This window comes from Taudactylus pleione, unplaced genomic scaffold, assembly GCF_031769625.1.
Source record: "Taudactylus pleione unplaced genomic scaffold, aTauple2 ptg001314l, whole genome shotgun sequence".
In the NCBI taxonomy this organism is placed as follows: domain Eukaryota; kingdom Metazoa; phylum Chordata; class Amphibia; order Anura; family Myobatrachidae; genus Taudactylus; species Taudactylus pleione.
Genome location: NW_028285714.1, coordinates 2,171,610 through 2,193,574, shown reverse-complemented (window position 1 = coordinate 2,193,574; position 21,965 = coordinate 2,171,610). Strand labels below are relative to the sequence as shown.

General features: G+C 40.7%; 1 long non-coding RNA gene across 1 annotated transcript; it reads right to left on the bottom strand.

The window, feature by feature from the left end:
* Positions 1–572: 572 nt before the first annotated feature.
* On the bottom strand, positions 573–13,990 carry LOC148443202 (uncharacterized). Its single transcript, XR_015875711.1, has 3 exons — positions 13,859–13,990; positions 5,857–5,931; positions 573–814 (listed from the first exon to the last, which is right to left on the bottom strand). It is a non-coding gene; the product is annotated as an uncharacterized LOC148443202 (long non-coding RNA).
* Between the last annotated feature and the right edge of the window lie 7,975 nt (positions 13,991–21,965).

The following is a 21,965-nucleotide window of genomic DNA, read 5'->3' as shown; positions in this document are numbered from 1 at the left end:
AAAATTTTCTGTTTCAAGCTGATAATTAGTGTATTACCTATATCAACATTGTGACTGCTGAATATATTGTGTCTAACCAATTTTGAAACATGAGTGAAACTGATTGCTACTATTAAATTAGAGATTATATTTTTACAGTACTTTTGATATATATTTGTTCATTTACTAGCGTAGTTTTCTTCTTTTTTCTACTATTGCCATTGGGTTTGCAGTTTCCCCCTTTATTAACACTGCAGCAGGTACTTTTTCCATATGTGTGACTCAGGCGCTGACAAACCTTTATTCTTTTCTATTATTATTATTAGACAGAGTTATATCATTGCACTGAAATACAACATATAGCATATCTCTGGATAACGTCCTGTTCAGAGCTGCACCATGCCTCAGGAAAAATCGGTCTGATGAGTAAGTACAATGTTGAGGGAAGTAAGGAGGATTTAAGCAATGTATTTACTAATGCTCGGGACAAGACATGTACCAGCCAATATACTAATGTCACTAGAAGGTGGACAACCCCTTACTTTCAGATGACTTTATTAGTAAAGAATGCCATTCCACTTAAAAAGAACAGATTATCACTGTAATTGCACAACACTTTATTACAGTTTAAGTCATTGTGGTATAATGAGGTTGGGGAGGTTGGCAAAAACATACATTTCTTTAAGGGGAAAATATTATTGACACATTATTCTATGCAATAAATCCAACACTGGCACTTTCTGAACCAATCTTCACTTCTTCTTGAAACCACCTTTGACTTGTCCGATTGCCTTCTCTCCAGCATCTTTAGCAACCTGGCAACCTTTGTCTACAGCTGGAGTGGGAAAGAATAGACAGTATTGGTAAATGTAATATGACTAATAATGATATACACTGGAAATGGTTTGTTTGCAGCATTGCTTCACCGCACCAACTGCTTCAATGAGCAAGTAGGTAGTGGTGGTGGTGGCATGGTCCACTCCAGGGACTGTAAGCATGGCATTTGGATTTGACATAGCCAAGTACCACACTCCCAGTGTAACACCATATTTGCCAATTCTGGCAAGTTCCTTTCTGGGAGTTCTCTGAAGAATGGACAAAATGATTTGCATCATAGTGGCCCTGTCCCCATTCATAGCGAAATGCGTCATCATGCCCCATTGGCCTGCCCACTTTCACTGGTAAGCGTGTCATTTTATTTTTCTGAGAGACACTCTCCCTAATTCAAGAGTCTCCCGGAGGTTCCTTAGGCTATGTTTATTGACTATTCTTATCAGGAAACATGGAATTTCTGCATATTGCATGTGGGTTTTCATGTAAATTGCATTTGTACAGTACAGGAATGAAATTGACTAAATGTTTGCTAAAATACACTAAGCCTGCCTTCCTAAAAATACTGCTGTGGTTCTTTTTTGTAAGAGAAATGTACATCATAAGTTCAACACTGTCATTTTAGTATTTAATACATTGCATCAGCAAAGTAGAAACTAGAAATAGACTCTTGTACACCAAGAACATTTACATTTTGTATTATTCCCTCTAATGTACAATTACTTCCATTCTGTTGCCATCAAAAAACATGATGTTCAAGGCATCTTTACCAGGTTACCCCATAATATATTTATGGCTGCTCTCCATATAAGAATATGATGTGTAGATTATTATTTAGCCTGTGTAGTGAGCAAACAGGGACAGATGCATTTCTTCTCAGAAGTACAGTATACAGTTTTTGTTAGGTGACAATGCATGTGTAAATAAGGAGGTACCAGTGTATGATTTTAGATTGAAGGTGTGATTCAAATATGGTCTATTTACTAAGCCTTGGATCGAGATAAAGTGAATAGAGATAAAGTACCAGCCAATCAGCTCCTAACTGCCATGTCACAGGCTGTATTTTAAAAATGACAGTTAGTAAATAGACCCCACAGTACCAGCTCCTAACTGTCATTTTTCAAACACCGCCTGTGACATGGCAGTTAGGAGCTGATTGGCTGGTACTTATCTCTGTTCTCTTTATCTCAATCCAAGGCTTAGTAACTAGACCCCTATGTGTTTTATGAGCCTGTCAGTGAGGTGTAGCCATGTCCCAGAGATGGTGTGGCCATGCCCCTTTCTGGTACAGGTGCTTGGCCAATCTCTTGGCGGCCCTGGTTGTATGATAACACTAAAGATTATGTGTAGATGTTATTTTTCTGTGGGGTAGTATATGGCAATATAGTGTAGGTTGCTGAATTGTGTGGAGTTCAGTATTGTACAGGTCACAGCCAGAGGTAACTACAGTGGGTGCAGGGGGCGCAGTTGCTATCGGACCTGGAGTCATAGTGGGTCTGCTTCTCTTGTATCCAGCTCCCATAGACCTCAGTGTTGAACGGTGCGGTAAGAACAGGTGACACCACATTAAATACAGAAATTAACAGCAGACTTGGTGCAAAGAGCACAAGGTGAAGAAAAAGCTGCCATGGTTGAGGAGCATGGGAAGCAGAAGACTGCCATTGTGAACTGGGGGCACTGTGTGACATAATATGAACTGGTGGTACTGTGTGCAATAATGTGAACCAGGGCCACCATAGTGCCTAATGGGGTGGAATTAAATTGTTTTTTTACATGCCCGTTAGTAATGGGCACCCTGACAGAGCAATTCCGTTGTTGCACCAAGTGGGTGCGAGTGCCCAGACTTCTACTTGCACACTCCTGATATGGAAATAAAGAAATAAAATGACTGGCGCTATAAACAATTTATAATAAAATAATAAAGGTGATATGAAGCGGAAGTCTAATAAAACATATTTATGCACATTTATTAACAATTATACATATGAATAACATATTCAATAAAGGAAAATTATAAAAAAATGAAAAAAATAAATAATCGATATAAAATCACTAATTATGGAGCATTGATGGTGAGTCAAACGATTAATCTTAATCTATGGACATCCTCGGTATAAGTCTTGAAATAGTATCCAGATGATAAAGTCAGGAGACAATGTTATGAGGGTTCAATTGACCACAAATATTTACCAGCTTAAGGTCCTTCGGTATAGCAGTCCAATTAGCAGATAACTGCAAGATTGATATCGATGGTGTTGTTGGTGAGACTGGTTTTTAATAGTCAGTCCACAAGGATGGTCCCTCAGGATTCAGTCTGCTTAGCAGAGCACCGTGCTGCTGGTCATAGGTGAAAATGTAGAAACAATGGTCTCCTTTAGGTGAAAATACAACCTGGTGTGTTCACAAGGCTCCTCAGATCCACAGGGGGATAGTACCAACGTCCATAGAGAGATTAGATGATTGCTTAAGCAGACAGAATCCTGAGGGACCATCCTTGTGGACTGACGATTAAATACCAGTCTCACCAACAACACCATCGATATCAATCTTACAGTTATCTGCTAATTGGACTGCTATCCCGAAGGACCTTAAGCTGGTAAATATTTGTGGTCAATTGAACCCTCATAACATTGTCTCCTGACTTTATCATCTGGATACTATTTCAAGACTTATACCGAGGATGTCCATAGATTAAGATTAATCGTTTGACTCACCATCGATGCTCCATAATTAGTGATTTTATATTGATTATTTATTTTTTTCATTTTTTTATAATTTTCCTTTATTGAATATGTTATTCATATGTCTAATTGTTAATAAATGTGCATAAATATGTTTTATTAGACTTCCGCTTCATATCACCTTTATTATTTTATTATAAATTGTTTATAGCGCCAGTCATTTTATTTCTTTATTTCCATATTGGTGTGGAGGCTGACCACCTCTGTCTGGCAGCCATAGTGACAGCGCACCGGAATACTTTGCTACTTTACTTGCACACTCCTGAGGCTGTGAGAAGTCCAGCTTTTGAGTGCCCACTCTAACCAGGACTTTAGATGAGTTTACATGGCTAAACCTGATAAATTTGGGCACAACAAGTAATGGGGACCCGCGGCTCTCACGCCCGATCGGAACAACAATTGAATTGTTCCGTTGGAATGCCCATTACATATATACATGCAAGAACCAATTAAATTCCCCCAAATGTGTACTGACATCACAGTGTTGCATTATGTAAATTGGGGGCAGTACTATGGGGCCCTTTCAAACTACTGATATAGTGACCACAAAGTTCTAGTTGTGCCCCTGGTCACATCATACTGTATGTTGTAGCATAGTGTGCATTGTAAAGGGGCAATTTAGTTTACAGTGTTGCATAGAATGGATGCCCACTTTGTATTGGACTCAGTTTGTGGCATAGTGTCAGTATTGTACAGTGTGGCAGTGTTATAAAGAATTTTGCATTGTATAAAGTGTCATCATTAGGTGACATAAAAGTTGCCATATGGGCTGTAACAAAGTACTATACTGTATGACTCATCAGTGAGAAAAAGGTCCTATTGCTGGCATAAACAAGTATTTTCTCTGGCAGTAGGGCTTATTATCGAATAAGCTCCTCTCCAATCTGTACTTAACGCTGCAGCTAGACTTATGTTCCTCTCCCACAGCTCCACATCTGCCTCCCCTCTCTGAAAAGTCCTTTACTGGCTCCCCTTCCCCTACAGAATCCTTTTCAAATGCATAACTACCATGTACAAGGCCCTCTCCAACTCCACAACTCCCTACATCTCCAACCTCACCTCCTTACACACTCCCTCCCACCGCCTCTGGTCAGCCAAAGAACTCCAGCTTTCCTCCTCTCTGGTTACCACATCTTACTCCAGAATTCAAGATTTTTCCCGAGCTGCCCCCACCATTGGAACGATCTCCCTCGTTCCATCAGACTATCCACCAGCTTGCATTATTTCAAGCGGGTGCTAAAAACCCACCTGTTCATAAAATCATGTCCATCCTCCACTTAACCATGTCACCACGTAGTCTACTTCTTAACTTCCCTTATACTGGCTCACTCCTCATGCAGGGCCGGCTCTACCATTAGGCAGCTGCCTAGGGCACCAGGATCTGGGGGGCGCTACTGAGTCTGCCTATCACAAAATTAAGGCTGTCTTTGGAAGAGGCATCCTTCTTGTACTTAATGTAGGTGGCGGCTGTGGAACTTTTAAAACATCATTACACACTTTCACCAGTGGGTATTAAAGTGTTTTTTGGGGCAGTAGGCTGACATTTTGCCTAGGGTGCTGAGAAACCTTGCACCGGCCCTGTGCTCATGTCTTCTGTTTGTCTCCCTCCTCCCTCCTGTTCTCATCACCCACTCATCTTGCAAACCTGCTACACATCCACTTTGGGCTCTCTGTCCCTGGACCCCAATCATCTGTTTTTTGTTTTTTCAGGTGAACTAGACCTGTCATTTCCAAGCATGCTGACAGCTACAGGTTTCAGCTGAAGCTATATTTTTCAATTACACACATTGTATCAGTGACTGTAGAGATTTGTAGTGCTATAAGAACTGTACTATTTTACCCTGTATGGTCTTATTGTTTTGCTCAATGTATGGCGCTGTGGAACATTTGTGTAATAATAATTATAATAACCGTCATCAATCTAAATCAAAGGAGTAACTCCCCGGCAATAACCCACTCACTATAAGCAAGTTTAAATGGGGAAGCTTACCTAACAAGCAGTGCTGTTGGGATACCTGTTCTGTAATCTCAGTATGGTGTTAACAGAACCAAAAAATTAAAATTGAGCTTTAGTCGGATATTAACCTTTGATTTTTTTTTTCCCCACATCATCTCAAATCCGACTCCCGTGTGCGCACAACAGCAGAGACTGCAGATTATCTCTTACTGCTCCAGGCCAATATATGTCTCAGTGATTTGTCATTCAGAAATACTGACAATGTGATGAGAAATTACTCTTTCAGCTGCGATTAGGAGTGTAATAATAAGCATATTCACCTAAGCAAACATGGTATGTTTTCCTTACCTTCTCCAGCAATTTTTTGTCCTTCTTGCACACACTGGTTTGCAGCGTCCTGTACGGTTTCTTTTCCTTGTTGTACTGCAGTGATGATAGTGGAAATGATGACCATTAGAAAAGGGCAGTGTTACACAAATGAACTGTTGCCTTGGTGTGAGTTAGCTCATTGCACATTTTGCTCAAATACCAAAAAATATCTGAAATAATTTCTTAGGCAAAAATATAATTCCACCAGCACCACTACCATCACCAAATATATCACGTGAGTTGTATTCTGCTGTTGTGGGACCTTAATAAGAAGCCATAAGCTATATAAGTATTTTGATGGAAAAAATGTGATCAGTAAGCAAATATAAAGTAGAAAGTTGAAAGCAAGATGAAGCCAGAACAAATGTCCCAATATAAAATATCTGTTTACAGTGTAACATCTAGTAGTAAAGGGGATGTAGTCAATATCCTGACCACGGGAATTCAGGTGCTCGTAATGCCAGCGCCGAAATCCTGACACCTGTCAGAATCCTGGGCACCAGCATCCCGTACCCATCCCCTAGGAATGTTGTCAATTTAGAGAAGGTCACATCTTTAGAGTTGTCTCCTAGGAGGTTTATTGTTTGGCTCCTGAAAACCTGTGAAATAAGTGCTAATAATAATCTTCACTACTTGTAAAAAAACAAAAAAAACACATCATTGCAAGCAGGGCCATAGGGAGGGTTGTGCAAGCTGTGCTATTGCCCAGGAAGAAGGGCACTGGAGGTTGCACTATTGCCACACCAAGTCCCCTGCATCTGGCTAGCAGGGTGCCTGGAACGGCACTCTGCAGCCAGTAGCACTACTTTAGGGCTGCCTGTGTCGTCCTGCCGACCTTCTACTGTCTGCCTCACTCCCTCCCATGATGACAGGGGTTTGTGGATGGCACAGGGTGGCAGGAAGCCCTGCTCCACTGCTGATTGCAGGGCCCCATAGGAACATTTGATGGAAGTGCCGGGCGATATCGGTCCATCCTCCTGAGTCACCCAACTGCTAACTGAGCCCTGTTCTGTTCTTTTGAGCATGTGTGGTGACTGCTCTCAGAAGAATGGGAACCTCTATTGGGTGGAATAGCATTGCTGGGTCTCTCTAACCTCTGGGCCTTCTAGCAGTCTCACCCTCCACCCGCAGTTGTGGCAGTTCCACCAGTGGAGAGATTCCTGAAGGAATATTTCTCTTAAACTCTAATATTTATAATGACCAAAATAATAAATCTAGCTAGTCTACCAGAATTTAGTGATGTATTTAATTCAAAGTGTGTATGTATCTTCTCTCCATCGCGTGTGATTAAACCAAAAGACAGACAATTTTATGCAAAATTACTTAGTTTTTCTTTTTTGTTGCTTTATAACAGAGCCATAACTACAGTATGGCACTCTTCATGGCTGCTGGTTGAGGGGGAGCCAGTTGCCGCCCTACACAAGGGAGGGCTCTCTGCAAATTACCTCAGTTTTGCCTTTGGCATGAGTTCCTGGCTTTGGGCTCCATTAGATGTTATGACCCAGAAGTTAGATATGTGTAACAGCATGATGTTGCAATGTAGCTGAGCAAGTCCTTCACTTTGCCAAGGGGCCCAGACCCATAGATATGCTACTGCTTTATAATTTGGATGCAAAAATCTATAATTATTAATAAAATGTAGTGTAAATCCTTGCACAGTGCTACCGATTTGGTATGGTGGTAGTATATTATTATTTGGTAATAATAAAACAGCCTAAGATAATGGGTATTAGGGACATGATCTATTTACATAAACCTAATTACTGCTGATCTAGTGAGGAAGCAAAAAAAAAAATAGAATACTAGAAATCAAAAGCAAATAAACCAATGAAAAGGAAACTTTTAGTCATCTATAGTTCTTTGTCTAACCAGTCATTGTCAGTGAAGCACAGACAGGTGGAATCATGGCCATGTTTACAGACATTATAGCTGGGTGTGGTAAATGGGCCTGTATATGGGTTTGTGCATGAATGACATGGGTGGAAGGACAGAGAGCTGCAGGCATCCCTGATCCTGGCATAGGTGTGGTTCTATCTGCATTACAGGTAATCATCTGAATCCTTAGGGCACACCCTAAGCAGACACATACATCTCACTGACATACTCAAAAATATTGACATGACTGTCAGCATAAATTATGTTGTACCACAAGCATCTGAAAAGGTCATAGCAATTTTCCAGGCCAAATGTTTTTTTTTTTTTTTTTTTCTACAAAACTGCTAGTTTCCCATGTACCTCAGTATGATAATTTATGTACTGTTGTTCTACCTGTCAGTAAAGATGTAGGCCTACAGTACATTGTTTAGGAGGACAGCATGCAGGTTTCCTGAGACCACCATTGACAATGTTTGGCAACATAATTTTTTTTAAGTTGCACCCACTGATCATGTGTTTTTACCATATGTGAGTAAAAATGCAAAGTATTGCAATAGACTAGATTATTTCCTTTACATCTGTATACAAATATATTATTTTACATTAAGAAGTATTTTTTCCAAAAAGCTTTTGGTATCAAATAAAAATATAGCACTAAATAGCATTTTTATTTCTTCAATGAAGTTGTAATTTTTTGATACGGGAAACTTTTCCAGAGCCCACCGTAAATGAGTTATGCAACTAATTTCTGCCATGTACCAGAAGTGTTTTAATCAGATGCAATCTATTCTCCACTGTATTTGTCTTGAATATTCTGCCAAATTGTACAGAATAAAAGGGCTAGTTAATTGGTCTGTGGACATGCAGTGATGTATTGAGGGGGATGATGTAATTATTTAAATAATGGGCAAATGCAGGATTGCTAGAGGGGGGTTTCAAATTCTTGATTGTAGAGTGAGTGTGGCCAGCCCATGAAGGGGGCATAATTAGCATTTATAAAGCTGTAAGCTGCCTCATAGAAAGTGCAGTGTGTGCAATTATTTAGATATCTACAGGCCCATCAATGTACTAAGCCTAGGAGAGAGATAAAGTATCCAATCCGCTCATAACTGTCATGTTACAGGCTCAGAGCTGGATTATAGGGGGGCGGACGGGGCAGTCGTACAGGGGCCCCCACACATTAGGGCCCCCACATTGTGGCAAACGTACCCTTTCTACCTGGCTCCAAGTCCCGACATCAGTGACAGCACAGTCACTGATAGACCGTGGCTGATGATAGAAGCCCCGCCCTCTCACTAACATACTGCTGCAATTCGCGGGTGTATGGTTCGGGAGCGAAGTCTAATGCAATGAATTGCCCGCCACCATCAGAAGCCTGCCTGATGCGGCAAGTCTGCAAAAACAAGTTAGTGTGTGTGTGGCTGTGTGCTCTCTGTCCCTTCCTCTCTCTCACCCTCCCTCTCCGTCATGACCACTCTATCTCCCTTTCTCTCTCTCCCCTCCCTCCTTCTCTCCCCTTTTTTTTTCTCTCTCCCTCTATTTTGCTATCCCCCTCTCTCTCCATATCTCACTCCTTCCTCGCTCTCCCTTTCTCCCCCCATCTCTTTCTGTCTCCCTCCTTGGGCGCAATGCATGAGGAAACGCATTCGGGATATGATGCACCCCGACGCTTTTCACATACATTGCTGGCGTTAGCTACACCGGTATGCATGACGAACACCACAAAGGACCACCCTCTCGGTGAGAGCGGCCCTTTCCGCTGGAGGGACTTCCGGGTCTATGACTCAGAAGCCCCTCCGGCGTCCTTCTGCGCATGCGCAGGAGGACAGACGCATCGCATGGGGTTCTGGGAGGGATCAGATTGGATCCCTCTCACATCACTCTCCCGATAGAAGCCGATAGGCTTCTATAGGGTAACCCCATCTTTGCATTGCACTCCAGGGCTTGGTGCATATGAGAAATGCGGTCAAACCCACATTTTGGGGGTTTGACCGCATTTCTACCTTTTATGCATCCTGCCCCTTGTCTCTCCCACAGCCTCCCCCCCCCTCTCCTCCCTAATGCCCCACTCAAAATCCTGCATTTGCCCCTGGCAGTGTACTAGATCATGTCAGCTATGATGCCGGCAGTCGGTTCCCAGCAGTGTCGTGGACATGATGTAGTATGCTGCGGCCTTGCAGGTCAGTGGAGAGACCAGATAAAAGGTAATGGGCATAGAAGTCACTGCGTGAGGCCGTGGCAATTTTATTGATGGAGCCCCCACAAGCCTTAATCCAGCCTTGTACAGGCTGTGTTTGAAAAATCACAGTTAGGAGCCTATTGGTTGGTACTCCCTCCACTTTATTTCTCTCCAACCAGATCGTAGACTTCAAATCATGGAATGATCAGCATAGTTCCCAGACTCTGCTATAGAAATAACTGTTAATAAATTAGATAAAGAATTTGGGCAAAAGTGTCACCTGCAACTTTAAAACCAATTGCTCTATCAGGTTAGTAAATACAGAAATGTGCACATTTGCACTAAAACACATTTGACAGAGCACTTTCCATGTACAGTCAGGTGCATAAATATTGGGACATTGACAGAATTTTCATATTTTGGCCTCTATTCACCACCACAATGGCTTTGAAATGAAACAAACAAGATGTGCTTTAACTGCACACTTTCAGATTTAATTTGAGGGTAATTACATCCAAATCAGGTGAACGGTGTAGGAATTACAATGGTTTCTATATGTGCCTCCCACTTTTTAAGGGGCCAAAAGTAATGGGACTATCAACTCAAAAGCTATTTCATGGACAGGTGTGGGCTATTCCCTCGTTATTTAATTATCACTTAAGCAGGTAAAAGGTCTGGAGTTGATTCTAGGTGTGACATTTGCATTTGGAATCTCTTGCTGTCGACTCTCAATATGAGATCCAAAGAGCTGTCACTATCAGTGAAGCAAGCCATCATTAGGCTGAAAAATCAAAACAAACCCATCAGAGAGATAGCAAAAACATTAGGTGTGGCCAAATCAACTGTTTGGAACATTCTTAAAAAGAAATAACGCATCGGAGAGCTCAGCAACACCAAAAGACCCGGAAGACCACGGAAAACAACTGTGGTGGATGACAGAAGAATTATTTCCCTGGTGAAGAAAAACCCCTTCACAACAGTTGGCCTAATCAAGAACACTCTCCAGGTGTCAAAGTCAACAATCAAGAGAAGACTTCACAAGAGTGAATATAGAGGGTTCACCACAAGATGTAAACCATTGGTGACCCTCAAAAACAGGAAGACCAGATTAGAGTTTGCCAAACAACATCTAAAAAAGCCATTACAGTTCTGGAACAACATCCTATGGACAGATGAGACAAAGATCAACTTGTACCAGAGTGATGGGAAGAGAAGAGTATGGAGAAGGAAAGGAACTGCTCATGATCCAAAACATACCACCTCTTCAGTGAAGCATGGTGGTGGTAGTGTCATGGCATGGGCATGTATGGCTGCCAATGGAACTGGTTCCCTTGTATTTATTGATGATATGACTGCTGACAAAAGCAGCAGAATGAATTCTGAAGTGTTTCGGGCAGTATTATATGCTCATATTCAGTCAAATGCTTCAGAACTCATTGGACGGCGCTTCACAGTGCAGATGGACAATGACCCGAAGCATACTGCAAAAGTAACCAAAGAGTTTTGTAAGGCTAAAAAGTGGAATGTTATGCAATGGCCAAGTCAATCCCCTGACCTGAATCTGATTGAGCATGCATTTCACTTGATGAAGACAAAACTGAAGGGAAAATGCCCCAAGAACAAGCAGGAACTGAAGACATTTGCAGTAGAGGCCTGGCAGAGCATCACCAGGGATGAAACCCAGCGTCTGGTGATGTCTATGCGTTCCAGACTTCAGGCTGTAATTGCCTGCAAAGGGATTTGCAACAAAGTATTAAAAAGTTAAATTTAGATTTAGGATTGTTTAGTTTGTCCCATTACTTTTGGCCCCTTAAAAAGTGGGAGGCACATATAGAAACCGTTATAATTCCTACACCGTTCACCTGATTTGGATGTAATTACCCTCAAATTAAATCTGAAAGTCTGCAGTTAAAGCACATCTTATTGTTTCATTTCAAAGCCACTGTGGTGGTGAATAGAGTCCAAAACATGAAAATTCTGTCAATGTCCCAATATTTATGCACCTGACTGTATGTATGTGTGTATGTATGTGTGTATATAAATATATATATGTATAGGTTATTTTGACAGCTAGAAAGATAACAAAGACTCTATATAAGTGGTTTAATGGCCTTATTAAATGCAAGAGACCTTTTACTAGTTACAATTAAGCTAACTGTATATCTTTGCATTCCAGAAACACTTTATTTAGAGATTATTGTATCAGTCACCCTTCTTTATGGTTGGAAAGTTTTTATAGTAAAAAGTTTTTAATGAATATGGTCAATGTTCTTGTTCCTATGAATATACTGTTGGACAGCACTGCCCATTTTATAAGTGAGGTGCAGTAACATGTTTGTTGTAAGACTTCAGGGTCTATTTATGAGCATAAAACCATGTAGTTATCGAGACTATTGTAGAAATGCCTGATGCAGGAGATACCAGAGCTATAGCCTGAGTCAGGGACTGAAAACAGCAGTTCCCGTAATTATCAATGGGGAATGCAATCTGGCCCAATTTATCAAGCCGCGAAAGCCATTATATACTATGGGCTGTTATCAGAGCCATATATAAATGACAGCACAAAATGATTTCTTATAACTGCAATGGTAACAATTTAGACATTTTGGGGCCAAAAAGCAAAGCTAGATATATAGACCCCCTGGTATTATTGTTGTGTTATACTGTGTATTTGTATCATACACATTGTGGGCCTGATTCAGAGTTGGATGCAGTTACAGCCAAAACTGCATCTTTTTATGCAACAGAGAGTGCGTCTTTATGCCATCGGTCGCAACATCGAAGATTGCACCCACCCTGTGGCAAGTGCAATTTTGCCCTCTGAACATGGCTTTGGACTGTCCGCGTCTGGCTAGCCAATACCCTGAAACACCCAATGATATTGAATCACTCTTCATGCAATTTTGATCTGCTCCTTAGAGCGATAACCATTGGGATGCTTGCGCAGTGCGACTTGGACGCAGACTGAAAACATCGGCCGCTTGCATGCAGCATCGACATTATATGCACAACTTAATTAGGCCCTGTATGATTTGCTCAATTTATTAATAGCCCTAACATCTTGCAATAACCAAAGACTGAAGTTTTGCCAACATTGATAGTTTATGTAGTGTATGAACTAAGCATAATTGCATTAACAGATCAGCAAATGACTATGATTGAGTTAAAAAAAATCATTGCATTAAATGGATGACAATGCATTTATTATCATTAGCTGAGGATGATGTCTGAATAGATCAGTAATCGGGAATGGGGTGAAATGTGAAATCTGAAGAGGTCGCACTTAAGTTCTTCAAAATGAGTGTATTCAAATCATGTAACAAAGATCTTGTGATGTTACAGTGTGCGAAGAAATTGTTCATTCTATATCTGATCACTTTTATAATAATGTTGACATTATAATAGAAGATAGGAAAAATGGGGGGGGATTTCTAGGGTTGCACATCCTAATTTAGACATAATAAGAGGTGTGTGTGCCAGAATTGAAAATACATTTAATGGTATAAAGAGAATCGTCTCTTCTAGAATGTGACAAATGGTTGCATATAAGGACCAAAAGTCACATTACTATGACTTTTTTCATATTTGCAAATTGTTAGTAAATAACCCAGAATGCCATGCAAGAATAAACAACATGTTTTTCATGTCAGTTAATTTCATTTTTAAATTAGAATAGTGAAATTGCTTGACAAAGGGAAATAAAAAAATATTCCGAGAACACTACAATCAAAAACGTTAGGCAGAGAGGTGCAGTTTTTTTTTTGTGACAAGAAAGTTAACATCATTGCAACATTTATTTTTTATACAGTAAGGTTCTACATACTTTTATGTATACTTTATAATGGTCCTCAATGGTTTTCAATTTGTATAAGGAGTTCTGTGCTATGCAGCTATCCTCTTATTATAAACTAAAGGAACATTTCTTACCTATGTCATCTGTATTTATACCAAGTCCAGTCCCTTTCTGTAGAAAAGACATATTGAAGCTGAATCACGTGAAATTGACACCTCAGGAAAACAGAACCAGTCACAAGATAAACAATGCTGTTTAGAAGAGACACTGATGATGAGGCTTTATGTGTGGTGAGATGCCCCTCCTTTGCCCTCCGGCAAAATGTCCCCATTGGTCATCATTTTAACACACCATAGCATCTGTGTGGTTGTCATAATTAGATTATCAACAAGTGGCGGAATTAATTTTTGAGCAGCATTGTTTTCTATTCCCTCCAGGCTGGGTGGAGAATTCATGCTGGAAAATTCCAGCCTGGTAGCACAGACATTGCCTCTAGCACAATTTTTTTTTTTGCATAATTTAGTTTTCATTTGGTGCAACAGTCAAATACATTGAACATTGCCCATCCTTTCATTTTTCTCTACTTCATTCTCATGTTGTTCATAAAATGCACTTACAGCATTATCCCCACATGCAATTACAATGTCATCAAAGACTGGAGCAGATCAAACATATATTCAGCTCTCACCAGCAGTGCATGTGTTTTAGATATCCTTATTGGTTTCTGCAATAAATTGTGTTTCAGTGGTCTAAATACACAGGTTTTCAAACTCGGTCCTCAGGACCCCAAACAGTGCATGTTTTCCAGGTCTCCTCTCAGAATCACAAGTGAAATAATTAGCTCCACCTATGTAACTTTTAAAATGTGTCAGTGAGTAATGAATACACCTGTGCACCTACTACGTGACTTGGAAAACATGAACTGTGTGGGGCCCTGAGGTCCGAGTTTGAGAACCTCTGGTCTAATACATCCTTCTGTCCTGTGATGAGCGGTAGTAATATTATGATTTGGAATTTGAACATACTCTTAGGTTAGTTGCTGGTTGACAAAAACTACACTCTAATGTGAATGCTGGTTCATGTGATAGGGAATATAGCTCAACTGTAAGCTCCACTGGGGCAAGAAGTGATGTGAATGACTGAAGTTTTCTCTGTAAAGTGCTGTGTGTGTGCTATATAAATTATTATTATTATTATTATTTTTATTATTATTATTATGTGTGTGCTATACAAATTAATTATTATTATCATCATCATCATCAGTGGCGGGTTTTGCCTAAGGACTGCGAGGCTGCAGCCTCCCCAGTAAAATCTGCCACCTCAGTGTAGTCAGTGCAGTCTGTGACTGCACTCTCTACACTGTGACTGGCAGTAGCCTCCTATTGGAAGCGCCATTTGCCAGTCAGATACACAACAGGCAGTCTCAGGGCAGGTGTCTCCTCCCCCTGGGACTGCCAGTCTGGACTGCTATTGCAGAGAAAGGCTTCCAGGAGGAAGCCGCTACTGTCTTTCAGCCAGCCCTACCTGGCTCCTAGGGGCTGCAGACGATGCAGCCCCTTGGAAGCCGGTGAAAATGCACATGTGCCGGTCCCGGCATCTGTCACATCAATTTTGCAGGCACTGGGACCCGGCCAGTAGTTACGCCAGCGGTGCGTCCCCCTCAGGGTGAGTCTACTTGGCGGCGGCTACCCTCCTCCAAGAGGATTGGAGCACCCGCTAATTATTATTATTAGTTATTTATATTGTGCCAGCATATTCTGTTACACTTTACAATCGGAAACAAAATATTAATAAGACAAGACTGGGTAATAACAGAAAGACAAAGAGGTAAGAGGGCCCTGCTCACAAGTTTACAATCTATAGGGATTTAGGAATTTGATACATGAGGATAATGGCTACATATTGCAAGTGGTCCAGCTAGAATGCAGAGGCTCTTAGTGGGCTACATGATACAGTCAAACAGCAAATTTGTCATGTGATCATTGGGATGTGTGAGTGTAGAAAGAAAACATATGTAAAGTGATGCGTGAACAGTATAAAAAGGAGCTAGTTGGATAGAAAAGCTTATGGAGGTTACCTGGATGGTTCTGGAATTTGATAAGCTTGCCTGAAGATATAAGTTTTCAGGGGATGATTTGTAGACTAGAAGAAAGTCATGTTTATGTTTGTGTGTGTGTGTGTGTGTAGAGGGGGGCACTCCATAGAGTGGGTGCAGCCCAAGAAAAGTCCTGTAATTGTGAATGGGAGCAGCTAATGAGTGTGGATGAGAGTCCCCGATCTTGTGCAGAGTGGAGGAGTCGATCTGTGAGATATTTTTAAATAATGGGCTGTATTCATTAGGCAGGTGATAAATTGTGCAAAATCTCTATTTTTGCCTAAAAAATGTGCGGACTTGGTTCAGAACCATTTGGATTCCTCTCCCCCCCAATGACTAATAAAAGTCCAATAAAAACTTAGCTTAATTCCCCCTAATAATGACATGTCATTTTTGGGGTGAAAATTGAAAAAGTGATGGAAAATGGGTTTAAAGTATTGGGTCACGTACTTTGGGGGGCTGTAAGAATGGTGCAGGTTGTTTTTAGTATTGCAGGGGGCAGCAGCAGGGGTATTTTTAACATTTATTAAAACGGCACTTTATAGACACAAATATACTAGCACCCATTTTACTGTACTACCAAATTAACTACAGCAATTATTTTTTTTAAAAAGAAACAGCTGTATATCATGTATCAACACTTATGCAAATATGCATATAACAGCTATTTGACTCACTTTAAGAAGCCAAAATACTTTTTATTAAGGCTATTAAAACACTTCTATTTTGCTTTCCAGGGTCAGTTAGGCTTTTATGGGGTACAGACTGATTTCCCTAAAATGTACTGTACATTTCGCCATGAACAGTATTCGCGCGTATGCGTTTTCGCGTGTTTTGCAAATGGATAGGGCGAAAAGCGGGAGTGTACATTGAGAAAGTAGGAGAACAGATTGCATCAAAACTGGCGATTGTGCAGATAACTTTGCCATGCGATCGCTTTTCGCCGACCGCGACTTTTCATACCTAGTTGCATATGGCCCTATATTGGATATGATAAGATACAGACTGCCAATATAGGGACTAACAGAGTGGATATTTTCACCTATGATAGGCTATTTTATTTAGCTGTAACAGAGCAATAACTTCCCTATGACCCATTCTGCACATCAGCTAGTCCTGCTAACCAGCTCATGCATGTGCAAACCTAAAGTCTGACTCAGCAAAGCCGTAAGTTAACCCTTTTGCTTCTGGGCTAGTATCACAGGCTGATTATCACTAGTGATATTTTCCTTTTTATATAGCTGGGACAGCTTCCACAGTGATACTGGCCGGGAGCAGTATGAGTTAATTATATAATATAGTTGTAATATAATATACAACTGTGCTGGCTCTGTAGGTCTACGAATGTGTGAGGTGGCAAGACAGCAGTAGGACTTTACATACATTGATAATGTGCCCCAAAATGTCTGATAAAACCGCTCAATCATCCCTCATGAAGCACAGAACTTAATTTCTCTATACTCTCCATTTCTCTATATATTTATGTTCTAGTAAGCAGTAGCTGCCATAGTGCCTGTGTCTCTCCTAATTTTCAGATGTACAGTATGCTCTTGCAGATGCAATCAAGGCCTATTTTGAGACCAGGGGTAAATTTACTAATGTACAGGTTTTTAGAAGTGGAGATGTTGCCCATAGCAACCAATCAGATTCTACTTATCTTCTAGATTATAGAATGTGCTAGATAAATGGTAAGTAGAATCTGATTGGTTGCTATGGGCAACATCTCCACTTCTAAAAACCAGCACTTTAGTAAATATACCCCAGGTGTCCTCTGACAAAGCAACTCTTGGCCATGAGTACCATCATTTAGTTATGAAAGCATTTGCTTAATGTTTCACACTGCAAAACACTTGAACTGCTAAAATTCTTGCCCGAGAATACTTTGTGATTTTGAAAATGACATAGGCAATACATATATATTATACATTTCCAAGCATCTGAAATATAAAGTACCTCCTGTATTATATTTCACAATCCACATCACATAATGCAGAAATAGAGCTGTCTTTTGGCTCGCACATACCATCAGTACTATAAATCCTGCTTGTTTTGTTTTTAAATTGCCAGCATGAGTCATCATTCAAATATGGAATAAGTGGTATCAGCATTCTCCAGATACTGACTTTATTTATCACAGTTTATACCTTAAAAATATTTGAAGTAAACGCCCTGCTCTGCTGCCCATTAATTTGTGTGAAAAACTTTGTATCCTTTCATTTAAAGAGCAACACACACATATTTTCATACTGGCCAATATTACAAATGACCAAAGAGTAATAACTTATTTTTAATCCTTTAAAGGGGGGTATCCACTTGTAGATATACAAACGACAGCACAATTACGACATTGCAATCGTGCTCTCGGTTCTATAGCTAGTGATGTGCTAGGACTGAACGTTCACTCGTTCAGTCCAGGCACATCCCTCATCCCCGCACATGCTGAACCTGAGGAGATCGTCAGGTTGACCTGCATGTATGGGCGATGTTGGATGTCAGAAGCGACCAGCGGGTACGCGCATCGCTGGTCGCTCCTGAACAAAACATGCCCAATGCAATGCGCGATTTGCAAGCGATTGCATGATAACGATGTCATTATCGTGCAATCGCTTGGCTAAATCGCTAATTGGATACCCCCCATAAGTTACAAAAAAGCACAGCTTGCTTTACACAGCTAAAAGTAGCCATTTGAAGAGTGTATTTATACAAATGTATAGAGCATACAACACATAAGAAAAATGGGGCAGGGGAAATTACAATGTATAAGAATGGCAGGTGAAGTGACTGAAGTACAATTCATAAAGACTTTTGGTGGTCTCTTTACAATCCCCATGTGTTAAGAGCCACTATGTATCACAGCGATACATAATGTTTTATGTTGCAATTTACAGTATGGGGCTACTAAGCAGTGATTTTCTACCCCTTACTGACACCCTAATGCTGCCAGCGATGAGTTCAGATAATGGGGCATATGTATCAAGCTGATTTTTACATAAAATGATGCAGAAACTGCTAGAGATTTCAGTGAAATTTCCTGCATTGTGCTATTAGTACATAGGAACAAAACATAAAATTATGCAAAGTGCTACTTAGCGCTGCAGATTGCAGCCCCCATAATTATCAATGGGAACTACAATCTGTCACCTATGTTCTAAACTCCAAAAAGCTAAGCATTTCGGAGTTAAGCACCCGGTAGATGATGTAAACTACTGTTTGTCTATGGGGGCTCCAGGGGAAGGAGAGAGATCTTTCCATCTCTCCCCTGCAGCCTCCAGCCGGCCCGGGAAAATTACGCTGTGAAGTCTTTCACTAACTCGCAGGGACAGATCCCAGTAGCACATAGCTGGGATATTTTTATTAAAAATGAAAATATCCCAAGTGAGTTGGACTATTAATAATCACGGCAGTACCGCGATTATTAATACATAGACCCCAATATGCGGAATCACAGTGAACCATAACCAGGAGGGGAATAACATGATAGCGTTAACTTTCCACAGCGTGATAAATATAACCGACACCATAGTTCTTTTGGCAGGTTTATTAACATTTCCATAGAGACAATGATCTACTTCATACGTATGACAATAATGTTACCAACCTCATTCCATGCCCCTGATGCATGCAAGTTTTATGCAACAAATGCTCTTTTGCTCTAGGTACCGGCTGTGCTCACAAACCCTGATAGTTTGTATGTAGAGATCTCCACTTATGTTACAATACACAAATGTCTTTTATAAATGTTTGCTTGTGCCCAGTTGCTTTGTAGTCTTGGATGGCATTTAAAAATCTTTTGGTTTTCTCTTCATCTGTTTTTACATGTTTCTAGTATTTCTTCTATTTTGTGCCATGCATGACAATCTAGCTCTGTAATCCAGCCTGATCGTCACAATTAGTGCAATTGGTACAACAGTTGCACAGACAACAGGTGTGTTCCCATAGCTGTAATTTCAAACTGCAGATCAGTATAGCTGCCTTCAGCACACCCAGATCACTGAGAGCACTATTCCTTAACTTCCCGAACATAATTCTTCTTCAATTATTCAGCACCTGATCTATGGAGACAGTGTATGTGTGGGTGTGCTGATCTACAATCTATGGGCCTAATTCAGATTTGGGAATAAAGTAAAGAAAGAGCAAGTGGTACCCTTTTTATACCAGAGCTAAAACCCGGGTTATTGCAGGGTTCACCCGGGTAGCTCCTGTATGTAAAAGGGGACAGGGTTGGATTTCCGGGTCTAACACGTGAAACCCTGCAGTGTAAACGACACAATCAGAGTGTGTAAAATCCTGGTAAAACCATGCTGCACTGCAGGGGGGGGGGGGGAATTTATAATGTGCAGAGAGATTTAGATTAAGATGGGGTGTGTCCAAACTAAAATCTAAATTGCAGTATAAAAATAAAGCTGCCCAGCATCTATGGGCTCTGGGGCGTATCTATAGTGAGGGCAGGGTGTGCAGTGCACACGGACCCCTGGGTCCAGGGGGGCCCACACCAAACACCTATATTTTTTAATACTTATCTGTCCGAAGTCCAGTGTCGGGTGTCACAGCCCTACAAAAAACACCTGGAAAATGGCCGCCACTGCCATTTTTCCAGCGTTTTGCGCATGCGCATTGGGGAAATTGCCGTGAAGATGGTGACCTGCACATGAACAGTAGACTCTGGACACAGATTAGTGCCCAGAGTCTACTGCTGAGGTCACTCTGCCACTGGGAACAGACGAGGGAGCCGCGGATGCACACGGGTCCCGTCCTCTCTTAATACGCCCCTGTGTGGGCTGCATGCAAAAGCAGCTAGTATTTATCCTGCATGAAAAAAATAAATAAATATGTATTTGTACCCCTTGTCAAAGTCAAATTATTGGATATGATTGCTTACAATTATCATCTGACGATATAGTCGTCTATAGTTCGATGTGTTACCAGGACGCTACTTTGCGTTGTGCAATCCAATGCGCACAAATGCGAATCCATCACACACATACACTGATACACATAACTCACACATATATATATACACATATATATATATATATATATATATATATACACACATAGACGCTCGTATGTATATTCACATACGTACACATAGATGCTCATATGTGTATTCACATACATACATATTCGCTATTTCAATATACAGACGCACATATGCGAACACATACATATAAAATGGTTCCCACACATTATAGTTAATAACCAGAGTTATTAAAGGTATTGTTAGCTAATAATTAAGGTATAATATGTACTTAAATGAGATCTAAGGTTCAGAATACAGTGGACATGCCATGTTTGGTATCATACTAAATCCCTGTTTATTTGCAGACATCCATTTCTATCGGCAAAGAAATTGCATCATGCGTCCGCTGGTTATGGATGATAGGGAGTTATTGCATAGAATGTTTTTACTTGTATGCAGTGTTGTAGCCAGTATTAACCAGTTATTTGGCGGGAAGCTACACAATGTGACTGTTGGAAGAACGAGCCATACCCCTGATGACACCATATGAACTGACCAATGACCAGATTGACCAGAAGCAAGAACCAATGAGAACCTGTCAATTTGTCCCTTTGTTCACTCTGAAACCTGTAAGGTATATAGGCTGTGTCCTGACCTCAGTGTACAGACATCTTCTTGCGACCACAGACTTCTGGATTGTTGACTGTATACTGGGACCAGTGCGCACGCGTATGTATCAGATGTTACTATTTTCATTGCTTTTTACTCTAATTGTTAAATCTTACATCGTGTTATCCCTTTTACATAAATAACTTTTTGTGCTTTGCAACCACACGATTGGACTGGAAAGCAATTCTTTCTTAAGCGACTAGCAGCGCTAAACAGCGACTAGCGACTGTTAGTAATCAATACCCTTGCATTGCACAGTTACTTGCTCTATCTTATCTGAATCAGGCCCTACAGAATGTCCATTTTTTTGGTGTTCATTGCAAGGCTAAGCACTCCTTTGCCCTCCTATACAAGTCATCATTTGAAGAGCTTAGTAAAAAAATCCAAACCCTAAAGGACCAGTTAATTTAGCTGCAAGATCCATGCCCTCTGCTCACGGGTTAACATTACAGGCATTTTAATGGAAATTTTCATGAAGTGCACTCCTAACTTCCTTGCACGTCATTTAGACATGAAT